This window comes from Triticum aestivum, chromosome 7D (assembly GCF_018294505.1).
Source record: "Triticum aestivum cultivar Chinese Spring chromosome 7D, IWGSC CS RefSeq v2.1, whole genome shotgun sequence".
NCBI classification, from domain to species: Eukaryota; Viridiplantae; Streptophyta; class Magnoliopsida; order Poales; family Poaceae; genus Triticum; species Triticum aestivum.
In genome coordinates, this window is record NC_057814.1 from 189,006,405 (window position 1) to 189,019,733 (window position 13,329).

The following is a 13,329-nucleotide window of genomic DNA, read 5'->3' on the forward strand; positions in this document are numbered from 1 at the left end:
GTGTCCGCCAAGCTAAAGCATCTTCAACATCTCACCGAGAACATCTATGGAAGCATAAAAAAAGGGGTAACTACTCGTAGAAATTTGGCAAACTTTTGTGAGCATCACTCGTTTGTCTCTTGTGTTGAGCCCCTTAAGGTAGAAGATGCTCTTGACGATCCGGATTAGATAGATGCCATGAATGAAGAACTCAACAACTTCACCCGCAACAAAGTATGGACCCTTGTGGAAAGACCCAAAGAGCATCATAATGTCATTGGAACAAAGTGGATCTTCAAGAACAAACAAGATGAACATGGACAAGTAATAAGGAACAAGGCAAGGTTAGTGGCACAAGGTTTCACCCAAGTTGAAGGTTTCGACTTTGGTGAACTTTTGCCCCCGTTTCCTGTCTTTAATCCATTCGCATCTTGCTTGCTTATGCCTCTCATCATGATTTTAAATTATATCAAATGGATGTGAAGAGTGCATTTCTTAATGGTCCTCTTAAGGAGTTGGTGTATGTCAAGCAACCTCCCGGTTTCGAAGACCCTGATCACCCCTCTCACGTTTATGAACTCCATAAGGTGCTCTATAGACTCAAACAAGCACCTCGTGCTTGGTATGATTACCTTACGGCGTTCCTAAGCGAGAAGGGGTTCCAGATTGGGGTAATAGATTCCACTCTCTTCACAAAGAGGGTAAAAGGAGAGTTGTTTGTTTGCCAAATATATGTTGATGATATTATCTTTGGGTCCACTAAACATGCTATTAACGTTGAGTTTGAGAATCTTATGACTAAGGAATTTGCTATGAGCATGATGGGAGAGTTAAAGTTCTTCCTCGGTTTTCAAGTGAAGCAATTGAGAGGAGGAACCTTCTGTTGGGGAACGCAGTAATTGTCGTGGTACTAAGACTGACAGTAGAATAGGGGGGTAAGTATGGAGAGGCAAGATCCTAGCTATGTCGAAGTTGTACACACGAGTTTTACGAGTTCAGGCCCTTCTCGGAAGAAGTAACAGCCCTACGTCTCGGAGCCCGGAGGCGGTCGACTGGATTATGTATATGTGTGTTTACAGGGGTGCGAACCCTTGTCCCAGAGGAGGGGGGTGGCTTATATAGAGTGCGCCAGGACCCCAGCTCCCCTCCGTTACACAGGGTTCAATGTTCATAAAGAAGGAGCGTTACAGGTAACGTCCGTATTAAAGTGCTATAAATGACTATTAAGTCTAAGAGTAAATGCTCCCGACCGTTGCTGAGTAGAGTGACTTTAGGTCTTCTGTGCGTCGAGTGGTTTCTGTCGCGGTCGAGTGGCGTTGATCCTTCCAAGTGGAAAGTCTCTGGTCGAGTGGATCATGGTATCCTTTGAACGCTTCTGACTTTAGGGTGATGTCCTTGGGGAGGGTATCTAGGTCAGGCCTATGACCCTACCCTAGGTACATAGCTTCATCATTAGCCCCCGAATGGATCAGGGTTCGAGTGGAGAAGGAGTTGAAAATACTTCCGACTCACTTTTCGCGCTTCGGGTGTGTCTTGTTTGGATCGACGAACCGGCGTGATGACACCAACTTCTTTTTCAGTCGCCTTGGTCCATTCCTGGTTTTGTCGAGTGAACTTTTGCTGAAAGAGCTTCGAGTGCTAATATGGAGAAGATCTTTCGTCTGACAGGCTGTTCTGCTGCCCGCGGTTCTCGCGGGATTCGAATTTTGGGAAGCGCGCGGGGCGGAGGAGGCCGCAGTAATTGGGCTGGATAAGGCAGGGCCGCTGCTACCTCTTGAGCACTGCGTTGGTTTTCCTTTTAAGAGGAAAGGGTGATGCAGCAAAGTAGCGTAAGTATTTCCCTCAGTTTTTGAGAACCAAGGTATCAATCCAGTAGGAGGCTACACACGAGTCCCTCGCACCTACACAAACAAATAAATCCTCGCAACCAACGCGATAAGGGGTTGTCAATCCCTACACGGTCACTTACGAGAGTGAGATCTGATAGATATGATAAGATAATATTTTGGTATTTTTGTGATAAAGATGCAAAGTAAAATAAAAGCAAAATAAAAGGCAACGGAAATAGCTAAGTGTTGGAAGATTAATATGATGGAAAATAGACCCGGGGGCCATAGGTTTCACTAGTGGCTTCTCTCGAGAGCATAAGTATTTTACGGTGGGTGAACAAATTACTGTTGAGCAATTGACAGAATTGAGCATAGTTATGAGAATATCTAGGCATGATCATGTATATAGGCATCACGTCCGAAACAAGTAGACCGACTCCTGCCTGCATCTACTACTATTACTCCACACATCGACCGCTATCCAGCATGCATCTAGAGTATTAAGTTCATAAGAACAGAGTAACGCTTTAAACAAGATGACATGATGTAGAGGGATAAACTCATGCAATATGATATAAACGCTCCCATTTAAGGAAAAAGAATTTCACGTTCTTCCTGAAAGGAAGGGCGGCGCGGAAGCAATTTGCTTGGCTTTACATCCATCCCAGGGTATCATTTCAGCAAGACGTGCTTTTATTTATCGATAATATCTTTCGTTTTGTTCAAGCATATCCTTAATGTCTATAAGTGGAGTCCTCTTTTATGCGGGTTTCCACTTTAAGCAATGATTTTAGAATCCGATTCAATAGAAAATGAGAAAATGAACTATTTACTAGGAAAAAAAGGGGGCACCCTACCCTTTTTCAAGGAAGTTGGTGAACTGATGACAGGGAAGCCGGCGACCGAAGCCCCGGTGAACGGCGGCCGTAACTATAACGGTGAAAAGTAGTACGCTTTCTTTCGTGGTGTTCAGGATCAATATTAGCACGAATCGTACGGAAATGTAACTCGGTATTCAAACAACTATTCAGAGTTCCTGTAAATTGATCAACTTTAAATAGAAAAAATAAAGTAAAGAGTAAATAAGAAAACAGAATATTCTGTCTCATAGTTCTGAACACATACTTCACAAGCAATACATTTATCAAATTCAAAGTGGATTCGCCGCGATCGGATTGCACTTTTACCCAATTTGGGAAGCTGCATTTGTTGATGAGTGGGTCTCCTTTTTTTTTCTTTCTTTAGAGTTTTCTATATGCACAATTTCTTGATGTTTCGATGAGAATTTCTTGACTTTTATCCTCGATGGCAACAATACAATACGTGCCTTGCTGCCCCTACTGTCACTGGGAAAGGACACCGCAAGATTGAACCCAACACTAAGCACTTCTCCCATTGCAAGAAAGATCAATCTAGTAGGCCAAACCAAACTGATAATTCGAAGAGACTTGCAAAGATAACCAATCATACATAAAAGAATTCAGAAGATTCAAATATTGTTCATAGATAAACTTGATCATAAACCCACAATTCATCGGTCTCAACAAACACACCGCAAAAGAAGATTACATCGAATAGATCTCCACAAGAGAGGGGGAGAACATTGTGTTGAGATCCAAAAAGAGAGAGGAAGCCATCTAGCTAATAACTATGGACCCGAAGGTCTGAGGTAAACTACTCACACTTCATCAGAGAGGCTATGGTGTTGATGTAGAAGCCCTCCGTGATCAATGCCCCCTCCAGCGGAGCTCCGGAATAGGCCGGAAGATGGGATCTCACGGGTACAGAAGGTTGCGGCAGTGGAATTAGGTTTTTGGCTCCGTATCTGATTGTTTGGGGGTACATAGGTATATATAGGAGGAAGGAGTACGTCTGTGGAGCAACGTGGGGCCCACGAGGGTGGAGGGCGTGCCCAGGGGGTAGGCGCCCCCCTACCTCGTGGCTTCCTGGTAGCTTTCTTGACGTAGGGTCCAAGTCCTCTGGATCATGTTCGTTCCGAAAATCACGTTCCCGAAGGTTTCATTCCGTTTGGACTCTGTTTGATATTCTTTTTCTGCGAAACTCTGAAATAGGCAAGAAACAACAATTCTGGGCCGGGCCTCCGGTTAATAGGTTAGTCCCAAAAATAATGTAAAAGTGAATAATAAAGCCCAATAATGTCCAAAACAGAATATAATATAGCATGGAGCAATAAAAAAATATAGATACGTTGGAGACGTATCAAGCTTCCCCAAGCTTAATTCCTGCTCGTCCTCGAGTAGGTAAATGATAAAAACAGAATTTTTGATGTGGAATGCTACTTGGCATAATTTCAATGTAATTCTTCTTAATTGTGGTATGAATATTCAGATCCGGAAGATTCAAGATAAAAGTTCAATATTGACATAAAAATAATAATACTTCAAGCATACTAACTAAGCAATTATGTCCTCTCAAAATAACATGGCCAAAGAAAGTTCATCCCTACAAAATCATATAGTTTAGTCATGCTCCATTTTCGTCACACAAGAATGCTCTCATCATGCACAACCCCGATGACAAGCCAAGCAATTGTTTCATACTTTAGTAATCTCAAACTTTTTCAACCTTGACGCAATACGTGAGCGTGATCCATGGATATAGCACTATGGGTGGAATAGAATATAATGATGGGGGTTATGTGGAGAAGAAAAAAAAGGAGAAAGTCTCACATCAACGAGGCTAATCAATGAGCTATGGAGATGCCCATTGATTGATGTTAATGCAAGGAGTAGGGATTGCCATGCAACGGATGCACTAGAGCTATAAATGTATGAAAGCTCAACAAAAGAAACTAAGTGGGTGTGCATCCAACTTGCTTGCTCACGAAGACCTAGGGCACTTGAGGAGGCCCATTGTTGGAATATACAAGCCAAGTTCTATAATGAAAAATTCCCACTAGTATATGAAAGTGACAAAACAAGAGACTCTCTATCATGAAGATTATGGTGCTACTTTGAAGCACAAGTGTGGTGAAGGATAGTAACATTGTCCCTTCTCTCTTTTTCTCTCATTTTTTGGGCCTTCTCTTTTTTATGGCCTTTCTCTCTCTTTTTTTTTCATTCCTCACTTGGGACAATGCTCTAGAAAATGATGATCATCACACTTCTATTTATTTACAACTCAATGATTACAACTCGATACTAGAACAAAGTATGACTCTATATGAATGCCTCCGGCGGTGTACCGGGATATGCAATGAACCAAGAGTGACATGTATGAAAGAATCATGAACGGTGGCTTTGCCACAAATACTATGTCAACTACATGATCATGCTAAGCAATATGACAATGATGAACGTGTCATGATAAACGGAATGGTGGAAAGTTGCATGGCAATATATCTCGGAATGGCTATGGAAATGCCATAATAGGTAGGTATGGTGGCTGTTTTGAGGAAGATATAAGGAGGTTTATGTGTGAAAGAGCGTATCATATCACGGGGTTTGGATGCACCGGCGAAGTTTGCACCAACTCTCAATGTGAGAAAGGGAAATGCACGGTACCGAAGAGGCTAGCAATGATGGAAGGGTGAGGGTGCGTATAATCCATGGACTCAACATTAGTCATAAAGAACTCACATACTTATTGCAAAAATCTACAAGTCATCAAAAACCAAGCACTACGCGCATCCTCCTAGGGGGATAGATTGGTAGGAAAAGACCATCGCTCGTCCCCGACCGCCACTCATAAGGAGGACAATCAAAGAACACCTCATGTTTCAAATTTGTAACATAACGTTTACCATATGTGCATGCTACGGGACTTGCAAACTTCAACACAAGCATTTCTGAAATTCACAACTACTCAACTAGCACGACTTTTATATTATTACCTCCATATCACAAAACAATCATCAAGCATCAAACTTCTCTTAGTATTCAAAACACTCATAAGAAAGTTTTTACTATTCTTGAATACCTAGAATATTAGGATTATTTAAGCAAATTACCATGCTATTTAAGACTCTCAAAATAATCTAAGTGAAGCATGAGAGATCAATAGTTTCTATAAAACAAATCCACCACCGTGCTCTAAAAGATATAAGTGAAGTACTAGAGCAAAACTATATAACTCAAAAGATATAAGTGAAGCACATAGAGTATTCTAATAATTTCCAAATTATGTGTGGCTCTCTCAAAGGGTGTGTACAGCAAGGATGATTGTGGTAAACTAAAAAGCAAAGACTCATATCATACAAGACGCTCCAAGCAAAACACATATCATGTGGTGAATAAAAATATAGCTCCAAGTAAAGTTACCGATGGAAGTAGATGAAAGAGGGGATGCCTTCCGGGGCATCCCCAAGCTTAGGATTTTTGGTGTCCTTAGATTATCTTGGGGGTGCCATGGGCATCCCCAAGCTTAGGCTCTTGCCACTCCTTGTTCCATAATCCATCAAAATCTTTCACCCAAAACTTGAAAACTTCACAACACAAAACTCAACAGAAAATCTCGTGAGCTCCGTTAGCGGAAGAAAACAAAAGACCACTTCAAGTACTGTAATGAACTCATTCTTTATTTATATTGGTGTTAAACCTACTGTATTCCAACTTCTCTATGGTTTATAAACTATTTTACTAGCCATAGATTCATCAAAATAAGCAAACAACACATGAAAAACAGAATCTGTCAAAAACAGAACAGTCTGTAGTAATCTGTAACTAACGCAAACTTCTGGAACTCCAAAAAATCAGCCAAAATAGGGCATCGACCTAGACAATTTGTTTATTGATCAGCAGCAATTGGAATCAGTATTTTATCACGTTCTGGTGATTTTTAACAATTATTTTTGTGAACAGAAAGTTTCTGGAAATTTCTGCAAGATCAAATAACTATCATCCAAGAAGATCCTGTAGGTTTAACTTGGCACAAACACTAATTAAAACATAAAAACACATCTAACCAGAGGCTAGAACAAATATTTATTCCTAAACAGAAGCAAAAAGCAAACAAAACTAAAAATAAAATTGGGTTGCCTCCCAACAAGCGCTATCGTTTAAAGCCTTTTAGATAGGCATTGATAATTTTAATGATGCTCACATGAAAGACAAGAATTGAAGCACAAAGAGAGCATCATGAAACACGTGACAAACACATATAAGTCTAACATACTTCCTATGCATTGGCCTCTTATAGGCAAACAAATTATCATAGCAAGCAAAAACTAGCATATGCAAGGAAGCGGAAAGAAACAGTAGCAATCTCAACATAACGAGAGGTAATTTATTATCATGAAAATTTCTACGACCATATTTTCCTCTCTCATAATAATTACATGTGGGATCATAAGCAAATTCAACAAAATAGCTATCACATAAAATATTTTCAACACGATCCACATGCATGCAAAGTTGACACTCTTCCGAAATAGTGGGATTATCATTAACTAAAGTCATGACCTCTCCAAACCCACTTTTATCAAAAATTTCATAAGATTGAATATTCTCCAAATATGTGGGATCTAAAGTTGACACTCTTCCAAACCCACTTTCAATATTATTGCAAACAATATTATCAATCTCATATTCATCATGGGGATTAAATAAATTTTCAAGATCATAAGAAGAATCACCCCAATCATGATCATTGCAACAAGTAGTAGACATAGCAAAACTAGCATCCCCAAGCTTAGGGTTTTGCATATTATTAGCACAATTGACATCAAGAGAATTTATAGTAAAATCATTGAAATCATGCTTTTCATCGAGGGAACAATCAAGCATGGGTGCAATAGCAAAAATCTTATTTTTAACATAAGGAACTATAGCAAATTCGTCTTCATAAATATTGGCATCATGGCCACAAGAATAGCAAGCATCATGTTCATCAAGGGATATTTCAACCAAATCATCAGAATCATCATTATCTATAGATTCATGCATATCATTATTTTCTTCCAAAGCAACGGTCATTCTTTCAATAAATTCTTGGACATAGACATTATGGGCACAGTTTTCATTGCAATATTTAAGTATGACGGAATTTTCAGATTTGTTGAGAGCAAAATCATACTTTTCAATCAAAGAAGCAACTTCATGAGCACCCTTAAAAACGACAAATTCTTCAATTTGTTCGATATCATAGTAACTATAAACACCCTTTGCATAAGAAGATAAGATTTCATTATCATTGAACTCACATAGGTAGGGAAGGTGTTTTTTAGGGTTCTTAGAGCAACAAGTAAAATCACACATTTCACAAAGATTCCAACCATAGCATAGCAAACTATTTATATGATACCATAAGAGCTTCCCTTTTTCAGACAAACAATGAAGCACAAAATGAGCATGCTCATCTAAAGATTTCCCATCAACTAGGCTAGTTGGGGTTTCAGCACGAGCGCATAAGGATCAAATATGATCCAAGTAGAATACTTTAAGTGGATCCATATCAATAGATTTTCAGCAAGCGAAGATGCAAGCATATGGAAGGCACATGGCAACACGAGCAAACAAAAGGACGAACGAAAAAGAGAGGGCAAATAAAACGGCAAGGGTGAAGTGGGGGAGAGGAAAACGAGAGGCAAATGGCAAATAATGTAATGCGGGAGATAAGGGTTTGTGATGGGTACTTGGTATGTTGACTTTTGCGTAGACCTCCCCGGCAACGGCGCCAGAAATCCTTCTTGCTACCTCTTGAGCACTGCGTTGGTTTTCCCTTGAAGAGGAAAGGGTGATGCAGCAAAGTAGCGTAAGTATTTCCCTCAGTTTTTGAGAACCAAGGTATCAATCCAGTAGGAGGCTACGCGCGAGTCCCTCGCACCTACACAAAACAAATAAATCCTCACAACCAACGCGATAAGGGGTTGTCAATCCCTTCACGGTCACTTACGAGAGTGAGATCTGATAGATAAGATAGGATAATATTTTTGGTATTTTATGATAAAGATGCAAAGTAAAATAAAAGCAAAGTAAAAAGCAAAGGAAATAACTAAGTATCGGAAGATTGATATGATGAAGATAGACCCGGGGGCCATAGGTTTCACTAATGGCTTCTCTCAAGAGCATAAGTATTTTACGGTGGGTGAACGAATTACTGTTGAGCAATTGACAGAATTGAGCATAGTTATGAGAATATCTAGGTATGATCATGTATATAGGCATCACGTCCGAGACAAGTAGACCGACTCCTGCCTGCATCTACTACTATTACTCCACTCATCGACCGCTATCCAGCATGCATCTAGAGTATTAAGTTCATGAAAACAGAGTAACGCCTTAAGCAAGATGACATGATGTGGAGGGATAAATTCATGCAATATGATAAAAACCCCATCTTGTTATCCTCGATGGCAACAATACAATACGTGCCTTGCTGCCCCTACTGTCACTGGGAAAGGACACCGCAAGATTGAACCCAAAGCTAAGCACTTCTCCCATTGCAAGAAAGACCAATCTAGTAGGCCAAACCAAACTGATAATTCGAAGAGACTTGCAAAGATAACCAATCATACATAAAAGAATTCAGAGAAGATTCAAATATTGTTCATAGATAAACTTGATCATAAACCCACAATTCATCGGTCTCAACAAACACACCGCAAAAAGAAGATTACATCGAATAGATCTCCACGAGAGAGGGGGAGAACATTGTATTGAGATCCAAAAAGAGAGAAGAAGCCATCTAGCTACTAACTATGGACCCGAAGGTCTGAGGTAAACTACTCACACTTCATCGGAGAGGCTATTGTATTGATGTAGAAGCCCTCCGTGATGGATGCCCCCTCCGGCGGAGCTCCGGAACAGGCCCCAAGATGGGATCTCGTGGGTACAGAAGGTTGCGGCGGTGGAATTAGGTTTTTGGCTCCGTCCCTTATCGTTTGGGGGTACGTAGGTATATATAGGAGGAAGGAGTACGTCGGTGGAGCAACAAGGGGCCCACGAGGGTGGAGGGCGCGCCCCCTACCTCATGGCCTCCTCCTTTGTTTCTTGATGTAGGGTCCAAGTCTCCTGGATCTTGTTAGTTCCAAAAATCATGCTCCCAAAGGTTTCATTGCGTTTGGACTCCGTTTGATATTCTTTTTCTGCGAAACTCTGAAATAGGCAAAAAACAACGATTCTGGGTTGGGCCTCTGATTAATAGGTTAGTCCCAAAAATAATATAAAAGTGAATAATAAAGCCCAATAATGTCCAAAACAGTAGATAATATAGCATGGAGCAATCAAAAATTATAGATACGTTGGAGACGTATCACGCAGCAGCTCCCGCGCAAGGCTAACCTTTTTTGAACTGTCTTGGAAGTGGTCTTGGTTTAGTACTATTTTGTTATGCTGCAATGGCGCCCAGTTTTTGTAATCTGCTTCTTCGTTGCACTTTATGATCACTGGTAGCGAACTTCGATGCCCAGTGGATGTAATATACCATAAATCCTTTATTGTATAGTGTAGGTTTATTCAAAGTTACTATGCCGTAATTTCTTTATTGTATAGAGTAGGTTTGTTCTTAATTCCTACTAGTTACCGTATATGCCATCATTCGCTATCCGACAAAAAAATGGTGAAAATCCGATGTAGTCGAGCGGGCCGAAACATTCACCTCTAACGGGCCTGCATTTTAGCAGGCCACAATTGTGCCGGCCCGCAACTTTCTTGGGCCTGCGCTGCCTGGCCATTGGGGCCCTTCATGTACATTGTGCGCCAGGCCCACAACTTACATGGTCCTTCATTGGGCCCAAAGTTTAGTTAGGCCTTTAGTGGACCCAGCGCTTAGTTTGGCCCATGTAGCTTTGGACCATTAACAGGCTAAATATTTTGTTGGCTTGTTACGACCCAGAAGATACCATGGGCCTTTAGCAGGACAAAATGCATGTTGGGCCTCAATTTTCAATAGTTGTCCACGGGCCTTTAGCAGGCTAAAATGTAGATCGGGCCATTATTGGCCCAGTTATATGATGGGTTGTTACCAGGCCGAAGAAACATATCACGGGCCTTTGTTGGCCCACTGATATCATGGACCTTTAAGAGGCCGAAAGCTTAGTAGACGCATCAATGGGTCGAATTATATGACAAGCATATAATAGGCCCAAAGTCACGTTGGGCTGAACTGTTGCCACCTTGATCACGGGCTGTTAGTGGGGCGGATGTGCGTCGGACCATATATAGCCCATGGGCAGCATGGGCTATTCCCAGGCCGAAAGACACACCTAGCTGAAATGGACCCATGTCTACATCGGGCCTCTAACATGCCGAAATCTCATTGGGCCGTAATTGGGGCCAAATACTCGGCGAACAATTAACGGGCCAGATCTGGCATTGGGCCGCAAATGGGCATGTTTAACCAGGCCATTAGTGGGCCGGCCCACTAGTACCTAAGTAAATCAAACGGGCCTTTGACTGGGTCGGCCTTTTTAACCTATATGGGCCTCTGTTGGGCCCTTCCATGTGTCGACGTATCATAGGCATGTCTCCTCCATTGAATGGACGACTTCTGGCCCACCGCGGAGGCGACATGTGTTTCCTCCGGCCAATGATAATTTTACACGTGGAAAATCCCCATTGGTTCGGGCTGTTAACGGGTTATCAGATCCAAACCGGAACCCGATAGCTTAACAACGACCCGTTATGGTGGATGCCACGTGTCGGTTACCCTTGACAAAAGCACTTCCATGACGCGCCATTTATCGTCATGGAAGTGGACACTTTTATGATGGTAATTTTGGTATTGTCATGGAACACTTCTACGACATCACAGGTATGACTATCTTGATTCTGTCATAACATCGTCATGGATGTACATGCATGACAGAAAACGTGGCCTACTGTGACAAACACGTATCATCACGAAAGTGGTTCTTTTTTGTAGTGCCAACCTAGGCCTATTTGTTTTCTCCAACTTACTAGGCTATAAATCTATCAAGACGAGGAGAGTTGCATTCGGCCTGGCCAGAATATGGGCAGTAAATCTTAAAAGTAATATGAAATGGGCTGCAAATTCCAAGAAAAATAGTAAACGGGCAATTAGTTTTGTTGTTTATGTTCTTCACTGAGATTTTATATTTCATTGATTTTAACATAATATTAATTTATTTTAAAATTAGTTTTTAATATGGCTCCTAATTTGGGGATTAAAAATATTTAGTACCCCAGCAAAAATATGCAAAATTTTGAAAATTTTGCATATTTTTAGTTCCAACTTTTAACCCTCGTCCTGACCAGAAAATGGCAGCAATTCCAAAAGTACAAAATCGGCTGCAATAAATTCCATATGAATTAGCAAATGGGCTGTAAATTATAAAAATAATAGCAAATGGGTTGTACACGCCACAGATTTCGAGGCTGACTTATTTACGCAAGGCTTTGTCAAGTTATAGTCAACACACGATTCTAGCAGCAGTGACTGTTGGATGTCCATTCAACAGCCGTCGTGCTTCTTCAATCTCTGATCTTCCTGCTCTAGCTGCCTAAACCAGTGCCGGCGGGACTGCCTGCTCCCTCCTCCCATGGTCGGCTGTGATGTGGCGCAGGCTTCACCGGCCCACCCTACTCCCTCCGCTAGCTTGGCCATCCCTCAACATGGCCATCAAACGGTAGCCATCGGAATAGGGATGTAGTGGAGAGGCTGACAGTAGGGACCCCCATGGTCCATGGCCGAACGCAAACAAGTGCCTCCTTATTACGCGAAAAAATGATTCCTCCTTTTGACATGTGGGGCCCACTAGATTTATCTTAACATGAAAGGAATTGCCTCCTTATTACGTGAAAAAATGATTCCTCCCCATGACAGCTAGGAGTCACCTGATTCGGAGGCTGACATGTGGGCCTACTAAGTTGACGCGTACGCATGGCTTTGTCAACTCAGTCAAAAAACGATTCTAGCAACAGTGATCGTTGGATGTTAATCGAACGGTCGTGTTGCTTCTTCAATCTCTGATCTTCTTGCGACAACCGCCCAAACCAGCGCCGGTGGGACCGCCTGCTCCTGCCTCCCATGGTTGGTTGTGCTGTCGCGCAGGCCTCGCCGCCCCACCCTACTCCCACCGTTGGTCAGGCCTTCCCTCTACACACCTAAACCCCATGTTATTCTCCGGCGGTGGCAGCCTCAAACCGCAGCCGAACCGGTCAACCCTCGTACTCCCCTCCGTGTGGGCATCCACAGTCGCGACTTCCCCGGCTCCATGTCGTTTCCTTCCTAGGTCGCGCCATCGTCCACCACCTTGGTGATCTCGGTACGACATCGTCAATGTGGTCAACGAACGACAACCATCCGAAGAGTACTGTACGTGGAGAGGCTGACAGCTGGGTCCATGGCCACATGCAAGGAAGTGCCTCCTTATTACTCGCAAAACAATGATTCCTCCACTTGACAGCTCGGACCCACCGGAAGAGCCTCTGTATTTCGCAAAAAAACGTCCCCCTGACAGCTGGGACCCACCGGCTTTACCTTCACACGCAAGGAAGTGCCTCCTAACTGCGTGCAAAAAATTGATGACCCCCGACAGCTGGGACCCACCAGGTCGATGCGTATGTACTGTTATTGATATGTCTCCAACGTATCTATAATT